General features: G+C 38.0%; 1 protein-coding gene and 1 long non-coding RNA gene across 2 annotated transcripts in view; one reads left to right on the top strand and one right to left on the bottom strand.

The window, feature by feature from the left end:
• Positions 1-13,720, bottom strand: part of LOC106092522 (uncharacterized) — a 363,841-nt gene that overhangs the window by 244,072 nt on the left and 106,049 nt on the right. The window lies entirely within an intron of this gene.
• On the top strand, positions 1,151-4,887 carry LOC106094018 (uncharacterized). The gene is made up of 3 exons (XR_009398297.1): positions 1,151-1,213; positions 1,290-1,436; positions 4,866-4,887. It is a non-coding gene; the product is annotated as an uncharacterized LOC106094018 (long non-coding RNA).

Raw genomic sequence — 13,720 nt, 5'->3', positions numbered from 1 at the left:
ACGATAAAATTTCAGAGAAATTTTCTCAATAACGATAAAATTTCAGTGAAATTTTTCCTAAAGACAAAATTTCAGTGAAATTTTCCTTCAAAACAAAATTTTAGTGAAATTTTCCCTAAAGACAAAATTTCAACAAAATTTTCTAAAGACAAAATTTGAGTGCAATTTTCCATTAGGACAAAATTTAAGTGAATTTTTGGCTAAAGACAATATTTCGGCGAAAATTGACGTGAAGTTTTCTCTAAAGATAAAAATGTTTGTGAAATTTTACCAAATTTGTTTACTTTTCCCATAAGATGAACCATTCCCTCATCTGGTCTCATAATTAGGTTCACGAACAATCTATACTGGTATATATGCAAAATTGGTCTGGCCAAAGCCAATGTTGGGTCCCTCAATTCTCTCAATTCCCATATATTTTTTTTACCTATTTTTTATATTATATACTATTTTTATTTAAATAGACTCAAGTTAACTTTAATTTATCTTACTAAAACAACATTTAAGCCTATTTTCAGACAATAGGCAATTATGTCAATACTATTTGAACCATACGCAGTATGTAATAGGAGAATAAGCTCTAATGCTTCATAACAAAATGGTATATAACCGGTAAATATGGAAACACACCGTGAACCACTGTTGAATCATTGTCTTTGTTTAATGAAATTTACTCTGCTGAGCAGACGAAGAACCGCTTCCGCTGCATTAAAGAATTGCAGAGGAATCACATTTTAAGCAATGAAATAAATTTGCAGTTCTTTAGTTGTTATTTAAACTCGGTTATTATAGAACATTTCTTTTTGTCTTTCCTTTGTAAAGGTTTTGCTACTCTTTGTTTGGTGCAAATTGAATATCCATCCCATGAATTATTAATGTTATGTAATTGTGCTTCACAAGATGGTGTTTCATGCCATTCGCATGTTTTGCAAAGAACCATGACCTTTGTGGTATATAAAGACAGCCTAGAATGCTTAAGCTAGCATTATAACTTCCTAAGGGAACCCCAAACGAAATTTAGTATTTTTTAAGAGTTGAATAGAAATGAGGATTTCATTTTTTGTTTCTTTAACACTTTTTGTGGTGGCCACCTCGGCCTATAATAGTGTTGAATTCCTCAGCAATGATCCCATATGTGGTTCCTTTTACGATCTAACAAAGACATTCCCCAATGCCTTGGAGTTCAGCAAGGAGTATATAGCCAGTGGTAAAAGTAAGTGTTGAAGAGAGAACTTTAATGATTTTTTGGGAATATTTTTTTCATTATTTCTCTTTCTCTCTTTCTTTAGCATGGAAAATTGTAAGTTTGGGTACTTGCCCCTCTACCTCCGAGTGCAAAGTATACAATCCCGTTTGTGGTGTGAGTCCTGCCAACAAGTATCAAACCTTTATGAATGCATGTTTAATGGAAGCTGATCGGAAGCTAACTGGAACTGGTAAGTGAAGGGTAGACACTAAAGACTAGCTTTAGTTATGGGATAGCTTTGGATTGTGAATTCTCACTTTTAATGGAAAGTGAATAAAATCGGAAACTAACGCAGCGCAAACGTTAGCATGTCCGCATATGAAGCTGATCGCCTGGATTCGAATCCTGGCAGGAACATCAAAAAATTTTTCAGCGGTGGTTATGCCCTCCTAATGTTGGTGACATTTGAGAGGTACTTTGCCATCTAAAAACTTCTCCCCAAAGAGGTTTCACTCTGCGGCACGCTGTTCGGACTCGGCTATGAAAAGGAGGTCCCTTATCATTGAGCTTAAAATTGAATCGGACAGCACTCTTTGATTTGTGATAAATTTGCCCAGTCCCTTAATGTAATGTTCATGGGCAAATTTTGCATTTGATTGAAATGTATTGAGACTCTCTAATACTTAGGGATTTATTAGCAACCAAAAACTAAAGTAAATGAGTCCTATTACCATCCTGTAAATATCTGATCTCAAAGATCTTCTGCCCCCTAAATATATGTCGAAACATTTATTTCCATCCTTTAAACCCACCACTGTGGCGAGAACTTAAGAAAAAAACTTTTCAGCGTTGGTTTTCCGACTGCTACTGTTGGCGACATTTGTGAGGTACTATGCCATGTATAGACACTAGGTAAAAACTTCTTCTGTCGTATTGCGGCACGCCGTTCGGACTCGTCTATAAAAAGGAGGTCCTTATCATTGAGTGTGATATGGAAAACAATTGGGGATTTTGTTAGTAGCACAGAATTCCAGACTTCGATTTTCTTTTTCGAGGTTACCTTTTAGTATTTAGAGCGCACAACAAGCCGCACAACTGGCTTAGGTTTATGTCCATGTGGCATGGAGCGGACCAAACCTATCATTGAGTTTTAAACCTGAATCGGACACCACTCATAGATTTGCAAGAAGTATAGCCCTGTTCCCTAATAAAAAGTTCATGGATTGAGATGGGTTTCTACCGGGTAAACACCCAACGCTTAAGTGTTTATTTGGGTGTTTATAATTTTGCAGAAATCTTGGGTATAAAAACATTTTCCAAACAATTTTTTATGATTTCGTATTCTTTGTGTATAAACCTAACCCCTTCTGATCTCATAAAATTGGATTTTAGTTATATATAGCCGCTATATAGACCGATCTCCAGACCTCATATCTTGAGGCAATAAGTTGGTAATTTTTTATCCGATTTTGATGAAATTTGGTTCAGTGAGTTCTGTCAAATGTGGACCATATTTGGATATAACTGCCATATAGACCGATGTCTCGATAGAGTGTAATGAGCCTAAAAAAGAAACATTTTTCATCCTACCCATTTCTGTGAAGTGTGGTTCAGATCGGACTATATTTGGATAAAGCTGCCCTATAGACCTAACGCCCGATCTCCCGATATAGGGTATTTAGGCCATAAAAAATGCATTTATTAACCGAATTCGATGAAATATAGCACAGTGTTTTCTGGTAGACCCCTACATATTGCTGCCAAATGTGGCCCAGAACGGACATTTTGGGTATTTACTCATCGCCCATCTCATTTCATGGGCAGTTTTAAAATTGCAACCCTCGAAATATTGATTTGCGATAATGTGTTCATTTTTTGATCCTTTTAACGCTTTAATTTAAGTCCATCTGGCCAGCTCCATCAGTTTAAATTACTATAGCTATCGAACGAATAATGATATCCAATTAAAAATTTTAAAAAATATTACTTATATTAATATATATATATATGTAGGTTGGTTGGGGATTGAATTGGCTTTATCGATTCAGATTTGGATATAGCTACAGTATGAATTGACCCTTCGATATGTCTTCTAAATTTTTACGCGATTAGGTAGATCTTTGGTATGTGAAGTACTTTCGAACGCCCACTCCAAATAATGTCCAGATAGGTCCAAGAATGGACGGCTCTTCAAAAACGGTTGGGGATTGCAATTGGCTTTCTCAATTCAAGAGTTCCAATTAAGGTTCTCATTTCTTTGAGAACTTAACTGATTTAGCGCAAATATCTATTAAAATTTATCTGGACGATTCAACGGTAGGAAATATGAGGCATCTTCCTTTCCCTGTTCCTGTGGTATCACAATGGACCTAAACGTCTAAGTGAGTCTGATGGGAGACTGCCACTTAAACCTGATCTAACCTAGCTCCAAAAATAGGTATAACCCCCATGTAAACCAATTAACCACTTTGTTCTTTTGTGCCCCTAGAAGTTTGCATTTTTTTCGATATGCCTAACATTTTGTATGACTTCTGATATCAAACCGAATCCCAATCAAGATAAGTCCATAAATTGATATAGCGCTCCTACAAACCGATCCCTGGATCTGCTTCTTGAGACCCTCAAAGCCACAATTTTTAAACGATTTGGCTGATATAGTTTCAATGGATTGCCCAAGATAGATGAGTTCACTCGGAGGCCAGTTTGGCCCATTGTGATACCGTAGAAAGAAAGAGAAGAAAAATAATATGTGACACCTGGGACCATATCCAGAGGTTATACACGAATAAAAGAAACAGGAAGAATAGAAAACCAAAGCGAGAAGTGAAACGTCTCTCTCTAACACAAGCACGTATGAACCTTCGCCGGCCCTTATCACACCCTTCGTCGGAACCATTCCGTTCCGTCCACAATACTCAGTAGACCTCTCACAGAAACGTCCTCAAGATCTCCCAGATCGCTGAAGAACCGTCTCTTCAGAAAAAAGAGCTTGCGTCTCTGCGAATCCGGACATGAACAGAGCAAGTGTTCTGTTCATGTTCATCCTCATCAAGACAACTCCTGGTCTGGTATGAAGTAACACAAAATCCTACCCAGTATTCGACTCCAGGATTTGAATTCCTGTGTTTCTTTGCAGCTCAAATTGTATACGCTTCAGTAGAGATTTGCTAGATTAAGTATTCTTAACGCCTCGTTACCAGCATATAGATGTCGCCGTAATACAAACTGTTCACCCAATTCAACTTCAAGATGTGTAAATTTTTAGCAGTACACTTGGTATGGTTATCCAAGTTTTGACAAGGTCCATCTATTAGCCATGTCCATTCGTCTGTTGTTATCATGCTTCAATTTTCAAAAATTAAGATCGTGTGGTAAAAATTAAACATATGAAACGATCTTCCCTATTTGATTTCCTTATCTTTGCAAAGACTTTTTTGGCCCGGGCCAAACTTAATGGCAGCCACCGTAGCGCAGAGGTTAGCATGAGTTCAAAACATCAAAAAACAGTTTCAGCAGCCGTTATCCTGGCCTAATGCTGCCAATATTTGTGAGGTACTTTGCCGTGTAGAAACTTCTCCCAAAGAAGTTCATGGGCATAATTTGCATTTACTTGCAAACGTAACGCATAAAGTTACTAAATCACTTCTATTTTTTATGTTTTTTTACTTATATTTTTTAGGCTGGGAAGTCGTTAAATCGGGATCATGTTCTGCAAATTCATTGGAACACTCTTCTTTGTTCAAATTCACCACCACTGAAGGTTACTCAAAAACCACTGAAAAACCTGAGACTCCTTTAACCTTAGCCTCAGCTAAAGCTGTTCTTAAATACATTGCTGCACTTTCCAAGACGGTTAAAGATGCCTCCAAGAAAAATGAAACTGCAGCAGCTTCCCAAGGTAAGAACAGACAAATCTTATTGTAATCTACAAAATAAATCACATTTCTATTTTTTTTTTTAAGAATCATCAGATTTCTCTTCATTATTGGATGTAAAAAGCACTGAAGCAGCAACGCCAAGTACCACCAAGGCACCTACAAAAATAAATATGTTCCATGCCGAATCTCTTGGAGAACAACAAACCACTACCTCAGATTTCGGTCCTCATTCAGTGCAATCATCGCCCGCCAACAATTTTTATGAACATTTACGTCAAATGTACTTGCCAAGTTCACCATCGGATGGCTTATATTCTCAGTTGCCAATTTCTCCAATATTTTATTCATCGGTACCCAGTCAACCTTTCCCCGACGAATCATCGAAAGTGAAGAGACACATCACAGAAGAAGTTGAAACATTGGATGAGAAATCCTCAAATCTGGCCAATAGAGGCGTAACATACACATACTCACCTTCGGGTTCATATGCGACACATACTTCAACCTCTTATGGGCAACCAGCTCATGTTCAAGTAACATATGCTTCAAACTCATATGGCCAGCCAGGTCAGGCTCAAGTATCATATACTCCTTCGAGCTCCTCCTATTCGTCAAACTCTTATAGCAAGCCAGTTCAAACATCATATTCACCTTCTAGCTCACAGACATACACCCCTTCAAGCTCCTCCTATTCGTCAAACTCTTATAACAAGCCTGTTCAAACCTCATATTCTCCTTCGGGATCATACTCTGCATATGCTTCAACCTCCTACAATCAACAAGGACAGAACCCAATCAATTTCGAAATATCCTTATCCTATCCTGCGGGTCAATCTAACACTTATGGTTATGGCAATAATGGTTATGGCAATACTGCAGCTGCTGCTGCTAATTCTGTGCCATGGCAACAGTTAGGTCAACTCATTGCATCTCTGGGTATTAAGACAAATCCTGCGACTTCCTACTCCAGCTATGGAAATTCCAATACAAATTCATACTCCAAGCCTTCGTCATATCAAATGCCATCCAATTCTACTGGCAGTTCATATTCGCACTCTATGAATTCATCCTATCAAATGCCATCCAATTCTACTGCCATGCCAACCAATTCAACTGGAAGTGCATACAGTTACACAGGAGGTTCATACAATTATGGGGGAAGTGCCTATTATACAACTGAAATGCCAGCCAATTCTACTCAAACTACAACCAGTACAACCACTACAGCCAGTACAACCAGTACAACCACTACAACTAGAAGTACATACAATAGTGGCAACTCATACTACACAACTGGAAGCTCATACAATAAAACTGGAATGACTAGCAATTCAACTGGCTCTTATAATTCAACCGGTGGTACTTATGGAGCTCAATATCAGGTGGAAATCAAACCTTGTGATGCACCACCTCTAATAATCAAATACCCTCAACCTAAGCCATATTACAGCAGCAGTTATTCTAGTTACCAGCCTATAACTCCCGTTCAACAATCTGCATATACTTCTTATTCCTCATATGTTCCTCAAGAATCTTCGTATTCATACAGTTATCCCGAGTATGGGCAACAATATTCGCAGATCTATCACGGACCTCCAATCTATTCAATCCCATCTGTTGGAAATGCCATGGTTGGGGCCTATTCTAGTGTTCACTATTAAAATATTATTAAAACCCCAAGACGCATGAATTAAAATAAAGTCGAGATCATCTTTAAAAATGAAATAAATTTAAAGAAAAAATTCATATCTTTGTACTTTACACTACCTTTGCTTTTATACTCGTTTTTGTAGCCCCTTGCTGTATCGATGTTAGATCCTTAAGGATCTATGCTTTGGCGAGTTACCTCTTTCCTTTCACATGTTGAAAACACACCTTAGTAAACAAACGCGTAAACCCAAACACTTCCAATATTCCATAAAAACCTACAACCAATTTGTTTGCCTGAAATCCCTGGAGGTTAAAATTCTTAAACGATTTCATGGAAGTTTCAAATGTGATTTTCTGTTATGACTTTCTGCATGCCAAGTGTACAAGAATATCTTTTATAGCTCTTATATAGGTGTGGACCGCATTATTGTGTAACTTTATAAACCTGATGACGCTGAAGTATAGGTTCGAATCCTGACGAGAACATCAGAAAAAATCATCGTTGGTTATCCCCTCGGTTATTCTATTCAGCCGAGTAGGTATTCTTCCTGAACTTTTAAACAAAGTGGTCTCGGTGTGCTGCACGCCGTTCAAACTCAGCAATAACAAATAAAAGTATGCTAAGTTCGGCCGGGCCGAATCTTGGGAACCAACCACCATGGTTACACAAAATGAACTTAGTTGACAAATATGGTCCGATCTGGACCACACTAAACAAAAAGGTGTTGAGGTCAATCACAACTCTATGTGCTGAATTTCATCGAAATAGGATGAAATATATATAACTGGAGATCGGTCTATACGGCAGCTATATCTTAATATAATCCGACCTGAACAACATTCTACAAAAAGGTGTAGAGGTCTATCAAAACTCATGGTACCAGATTTCATCGAAATCGGATGAAAAATGCTTCTTTTATAGGCTCAACACCCTATATCGGATGATTGGTCTATATGACAGCTCTTTCCAAATATGGTCCAATCTGGACCACATTTAACAGGAATGGGTAGGGGTCTTCCAGAACTCAATGTGCCAAATTTCATCGAAATCGGGTAATAAACGGATCTTTTATTGACTTAATACCCTATAGCGGGAGATCGGGCGGTCGGTCCTTATGACAGCTACATCTAAATATGGTCCGATCTAGATTACATATCATAGGCGTGGGTAGGGGTTTACCAAAACTCTCTGTGCCAAATTTTAACGAAATCGGATGAAAAATGAGCAATTTATTGTCTCAAAAAAAAAAGCGATAGATCGGTCTTTATAGCGGTCTATTATGAGATCAGATAATAGACCGCTATAAAGTATAAAAGTAAAAAAAAAAATTAACAAAAATGGTACAAAATGTTTTCAGTTACCAACATACTTGAAAAATTTTAAATACCCAAACAAATACCCAATGAATTTCCCACGCATTGGGAATTTACTCGGTAAAATCGGATCCCTACCCATTGGCAATACCCAATTCCCCCCATCAATAAAAAACAAATACAAATTTGCCCATGAACATTCCATTAAGGAATTGGGGCAAACTTCTTACATATCAATCAGTGTTGTCCGATTCAAGTTTAAACTCAATGATAAGTGGCCTCATAGCCGAGTCCAAACGGCGAGCCGCAGTGCAACACCTCTTTGTGGAGAAGTGTTTATATAGCTGCCTAACAAATGATACAGTGCCCCACAAATGTCACCAGCATTAGAAAGAGATAAACACCGCTGAACATTTTTTGTTCTCGCCAGGATTCGAAGCCAGGCCTTCAGCGTCATAGGCGGACTTGCTCATCTTTGTGCTTCGGTGGCCTGCATCATCAATAAGAAGTATCTGTGTAATATACCAAGCGGCTAGCTTTACTCATTCAACCGTGTAATTTCCCTAGACGGACGTACATGCCTGGATCATCTTAGAATGGCAAGAGAATCAAGAATATAAAGGGTTCTCCAATAGGGATTTGACAATTTTTAATTTAATTTGAGAACGCACTCTTATACTAATCATCGAATTATCACTGTCAATTTATTCAGTAAACTCAACATTTTCATCACTGAAAAGTACACGAACGCACAACGTCTGCAAATCATAAAAATTTACTACCGAAATTCGGAGTCACTTGAAGATAAAAATCATATTAAATGACGAAGCGCATTTTTTGTTTAATGCCTTCGTTAATAAGCAAAATTTGCGTTATTGGTCTAGTGAAAATCCACATGAGCTTCACCAAACAACACATTATTCACAAAAAATAACTGTTTGTTGGGTTTGCATGCCGGCGGCGTCATTGGGCCATACTTCTCCGTCGACAATGCTAATCGTCACGTTACCGCGAATGGACAACGCTACCGCACAATGCGCAATAAGTTTGATAAGCGTATTGTGTCAAGAAATTGCCAATTCAATTGGACTCGTTCGTGCGATTTTAAGCCCCCAGACTATTATCTTTGATGCTACGACCAATCATCGGTCTATGCCAACAAGTCGACGACATTGAAAGAGCTCAGGCCAGCATTCACAACATATTTGACACGTATGTCGAAGGTGATGGGAGAAGTCATTGTACCAAATTTCAACCGCAAAATTCAACCGATTTAGACGGCAGCTATATCAGGTTATGGATCGATTTGAACTATATTAGGCACAGTTGTTGGAAGTCATAACAAAACACACCATGCAAAATTTCAGCCAATCGGATAAGAATTGCGTCCTCTAGTGGCTCAAGAAGTCAAGATCCAAGATCGGTTTATATCGAAGCTAAATCAAAACATGGACCGATATGGCCTATTTAAAATCCAAACTGACCTACACTAAGAAGAAGTATTTGTGCAAAAAGTCATGCGGCTAGCTTTACTCCCTCCAAAAATTGCGTTCTTTCGCCAGACAGACGGACGGACATGGCTAGATCGACTTAAAAGGTCTTGACGATCAAAAACATATATACTTTATGGGGTCTTAGAGGAATATTTCGAGGAGTTACACACAGAATGACGATATTAGTATACCCCCATCCTATGGAGGAGGGTATAAAAAGTTGTCAAGTCCTTTGGAAAAACTGATTTACATTTGAACATTGAATATTTCGAGGTGTTCCAAACGGAATGACTACCATCCTATGGTGGGTTGATATATCAGAGAGCTATATCAGGTTATAGACTGATTAAAACCGTACTTGGCATAGTTGTTGGAAGTCGTAACAGAACACTGCGTGAAAATTTCAGCCAAATCGGACAAAAATTGCGGCTTTCGGTTTATATGGGAGCTATATCAGGTTATAGGCCTATTTGAACCATATTTGGCATAATTTTTGGAAGTCATAACAGAACACTATGTGCAAAATTTTAGCTAAATTTGACAAAAATTGCGGCTTCCAGGAGCTCAAGAAGTCAAATCGGCAAATCGGTTTATATGGGAGCTATATAAGGTTATAGACCGACTTGGATCGTACTTGGCACAGTTGTTGGAAGTCATAACAGAACACTATATGCAAAATTTCAGCCAAATCGGACAAAAGTTGCGGTTTGTAAGGGCTCGAGAAGTCAAGTCGGGAGATTGGTTTATATGGGAGCTATATCAAATTATAGACCGATTTGGATCGTACTTGACACAGTTGTTGGAAGACATAACAGAACTCTATATGCAAAATTTCAGCCAAATCGAACAAAAGTTGCGGCTTCTGCGGCGGGCTCAAGAAGTCGAATCGGCAGATCGGTTTATGTGGGAGCTATATCAGGTTTTAGACCGATTTAGACCGTCTTTCAATAAGCACAGTTGTTGATAGTCAAATCGAACAAAAATTGCGGCTTGTTAGGACCCAAGAAGTGAATTCGGAAGATCGGTTTATATGGGAGCTATACCAGGTTATAGAACGATTAGGGCCGTACATAGCACAGTTTTGGAAGTCAAAAGAGAACAAAAATTTCCATTTGCAATCCACAACGACCTAAATCAATTTTAAGTATCTGTGCAAAATTTCAAGTGGCTGGCTATACGCTTTCGACCACTATCGTGATTTCGACAGACGAACGGACGGACATGGCTAGAACGACTCAGAACATTGAGACGATCATAGCAATTCTTGCCTTTAATCATATGTTTGCCTAAAAAGACATACCGTGGAGGGAGGGTTTATAAGATTCGGCCCGGCCGAACTTAGCACTCTTTTACTTGTTATATTTAGATTAGACCTTATGACAACAGTGCCGTGTATGGTCTTGAACAGAACGTATTTGGATATAACTGCTGAATTTAGCTATCTCACGCATTTACATCTTCAGCTCAAGAAAGGCGCATATTTTTAACTAGATTTAGCTGAAATTGGAAAAAATGAATTGTAATATACCGCTCTATATCCATGCCAAATATGGTCTTAATCGGTTCACATTGTTTTATGTTCGTATAAAACGTTAGTCCTGGAAACTTTCGTGCCATACTTGGCATGGATATTGAAAGTCAACAAATGTATACAGTTTTAATTTTTCTTTTTTTATTTAATACGATTTCACATTTCTTTGACTTTGAACACAGTGCAATGGCTACTCAGCCATCAAATTGTGCTCTTGACAATGCCATGACCTGCCTTAACAACATCACAGAATTGTTTCCAGCACAATGACACGTTTTTTTTTTGGGAGTGAATTGCCCCATAGCTAATTTCAGATAACCACGTCTTTCAATAAGGTGTTGTGAAGTAAGACATATGGGGTATTTGAATGAAATTATATGGAGCAAAGGGAAAAATTTGTTCCTTGTATTCGATAATATTTAATTAATAAGTAAAAAGGCATTAGGTTCGGTTATATATAAACATAAAAGTACTTTCTCAGTCGTAAAAATGTTTTATTTCTTTTCGTGTACATATTTGAAAAAGTACTTCAAAGATTTTTTCATATGTGATTCATGGGGGAGGGTGCATAAGATACGACCCGGCCGAACTTTATACGGAAATAATATTGTAATCAGAAACCGCGGAATAATAAGACACATCTTTACACTGTTTTTAATCTAGTAAAAATATTTATTTTTTAACAAAAAATAAACTTTTATGACAGTTCAGAACGTAAGCAATATCTCCTATGCAGTCTGTAATGATTGCATATATTGCATAACACCATTTACTAAACTTTTTATATATTTTAATGCTTTCATAACTGAAGCGAACGCTTTTCCATCAATTACTGCAGGTCCATATTCGGAATTCTCATCATCTCCATGCATGGACTCATTCATTGATTCAGTTTCCATTACATCGTTGCCAAATGCTGATCTGGGCAAAGGTCCTATGAAAGATGGATCGTAGGGCAGGGGTGTCTGCCAAGATGGTACTATAAATCCATAGTAATTGTGTATAGCTCCATTGTAAAGATTTCCCTCAACATACGGTCCATTAAATGTGTTATTTAAATTATGCTGAAAGCGAATTTTGGCTCCTGGGGATGAAGTTTGGGGTGCGACTGCTTTTGCTATTGCTGATGCTGTCGCTGTTGCTCTAGATGTTTGCTCATTGGCTATGGTGGCAGCATTTACTGTTGCTAGCAAACTCTTTGCAACTGTCTCACATTCACCAGGACAAAAACCTCTCCATGCTAAAAAAAATAATAATAAAGATTTTAAATTAAAACAGTTTTTGATCAGATCAGTTTTTGATTAAATGAAAATCTGTTAATTTTGGTTGAACCACATATCGTTTAGCTTTATGGTGTTGGAGATCGGCAGCACTTCAAAAATGCACCTACTGTTCATTACTCGGCCGGAACTCAAGTATGGGCTATTCACCCACAGCTCCGTCGAGGATGACATCATTTGATGCACTGAAGTTAGCGTAATTCTTTTGGACTTTGTGGCTAATCAAATTGCTGCCGTGAGGTTAAGAGAGGTTTATATTTGGTCTAACAGCATCTGCGGACGCTGACACATTGCCCAATTTTCCATGCGATGTGGACTACACATTGCCTAAGTCGGTATTTGAAAAAATTCGTGGACAATATTCCTGGTAATATTTAGAAGCCATGATGATAATTCCAGACTGAACGACAATGTGAGTATTCTGAACATTGGGACTGCGTAAATCGAGAAGGTTACCCAATCACTGCTAATGTATCAAAAGAAGATGCTTGCAATAAAATAAGTAGTGGAATAACAAAGATATAATGGCTTAACGATGGAGGGTATAAATATCTTCTCAGGCAGCCACTAAATGGTGAACATATTGCTGAATTCAAAAGCTGTCCTTGATTGGCGCATATCTCTTAACAGAATTGCTGAACAGTTTAAATTTCAATTGGTCTGAGTGGAGATACCTTAGGGAATTGTAGAACAGACTACTTGTAAAGCTAGGAATTGCTCTACAAATTTCAGGAGAATTGCAGCCTGTGGATATGCGTCTAGCGACATGTAAGCTAATTCTTTGAGACAAGGCCTAGGGGAAACTTATGACAGATCATGAGTTAGGGACTGTGAACGTTCCACTCGTTTTGCTATCGTTGGTCAAAACAGAGATCTCAATCATTGTGTCCATCACGAGAGGTCATTGTTTGATAGAACAAGTAAAAGTGTGCTGAGTTCGGCCGGGCCGCATCTTATATACGGTGGAGGATATATAAGATTCGGATATTGGATCGCATTTGTGAAGTTCTTTAAATGACCTTTTCAAATAAATATGAGCTATATAAAGTTATTGACCGACAAGGACCGTATTTATCATGGCTGTTAGAAGTCATGGTAAAGGGTGATTTTTTTGAGGTAAGGATTTTCATGCATTAGTATTTGACAGATCACGTGGGATTTCAGACATGGTGTCAAAGAGAAAGATGCTCAGTATGCTTTGACATTTCATCATGAATAGACTTACTAACGAGCAACGCTTGCAAATCATTGAATTTTATTACCAAAATCAGTGTTCGGTTCGAAATGTGTTCATTCACCGTAACGTTGCGTCCAACAGCATCTTTGAAAAAATACGGTCCAATGATTCCACCAGCGTACAAACCACACCAAACAGTGCATTTTTCGGG

This window comes from Stomoxys calcitrans, chromosome 5 (assembly GCF_963082655.1).
Source record: "Stomoxys calcitrans chromosome 5, idStoCalc2.1, whole genome shotgun sequence".
NCBI lineage: Eukaryota > Metazoa > Arthropoda > Insecta > Diptera > Muscidae > Stomoxys > Stomoxys calcitrans.
This window is presented reverse-complemented; position numbering and strand designations above follow the sequence as displayed.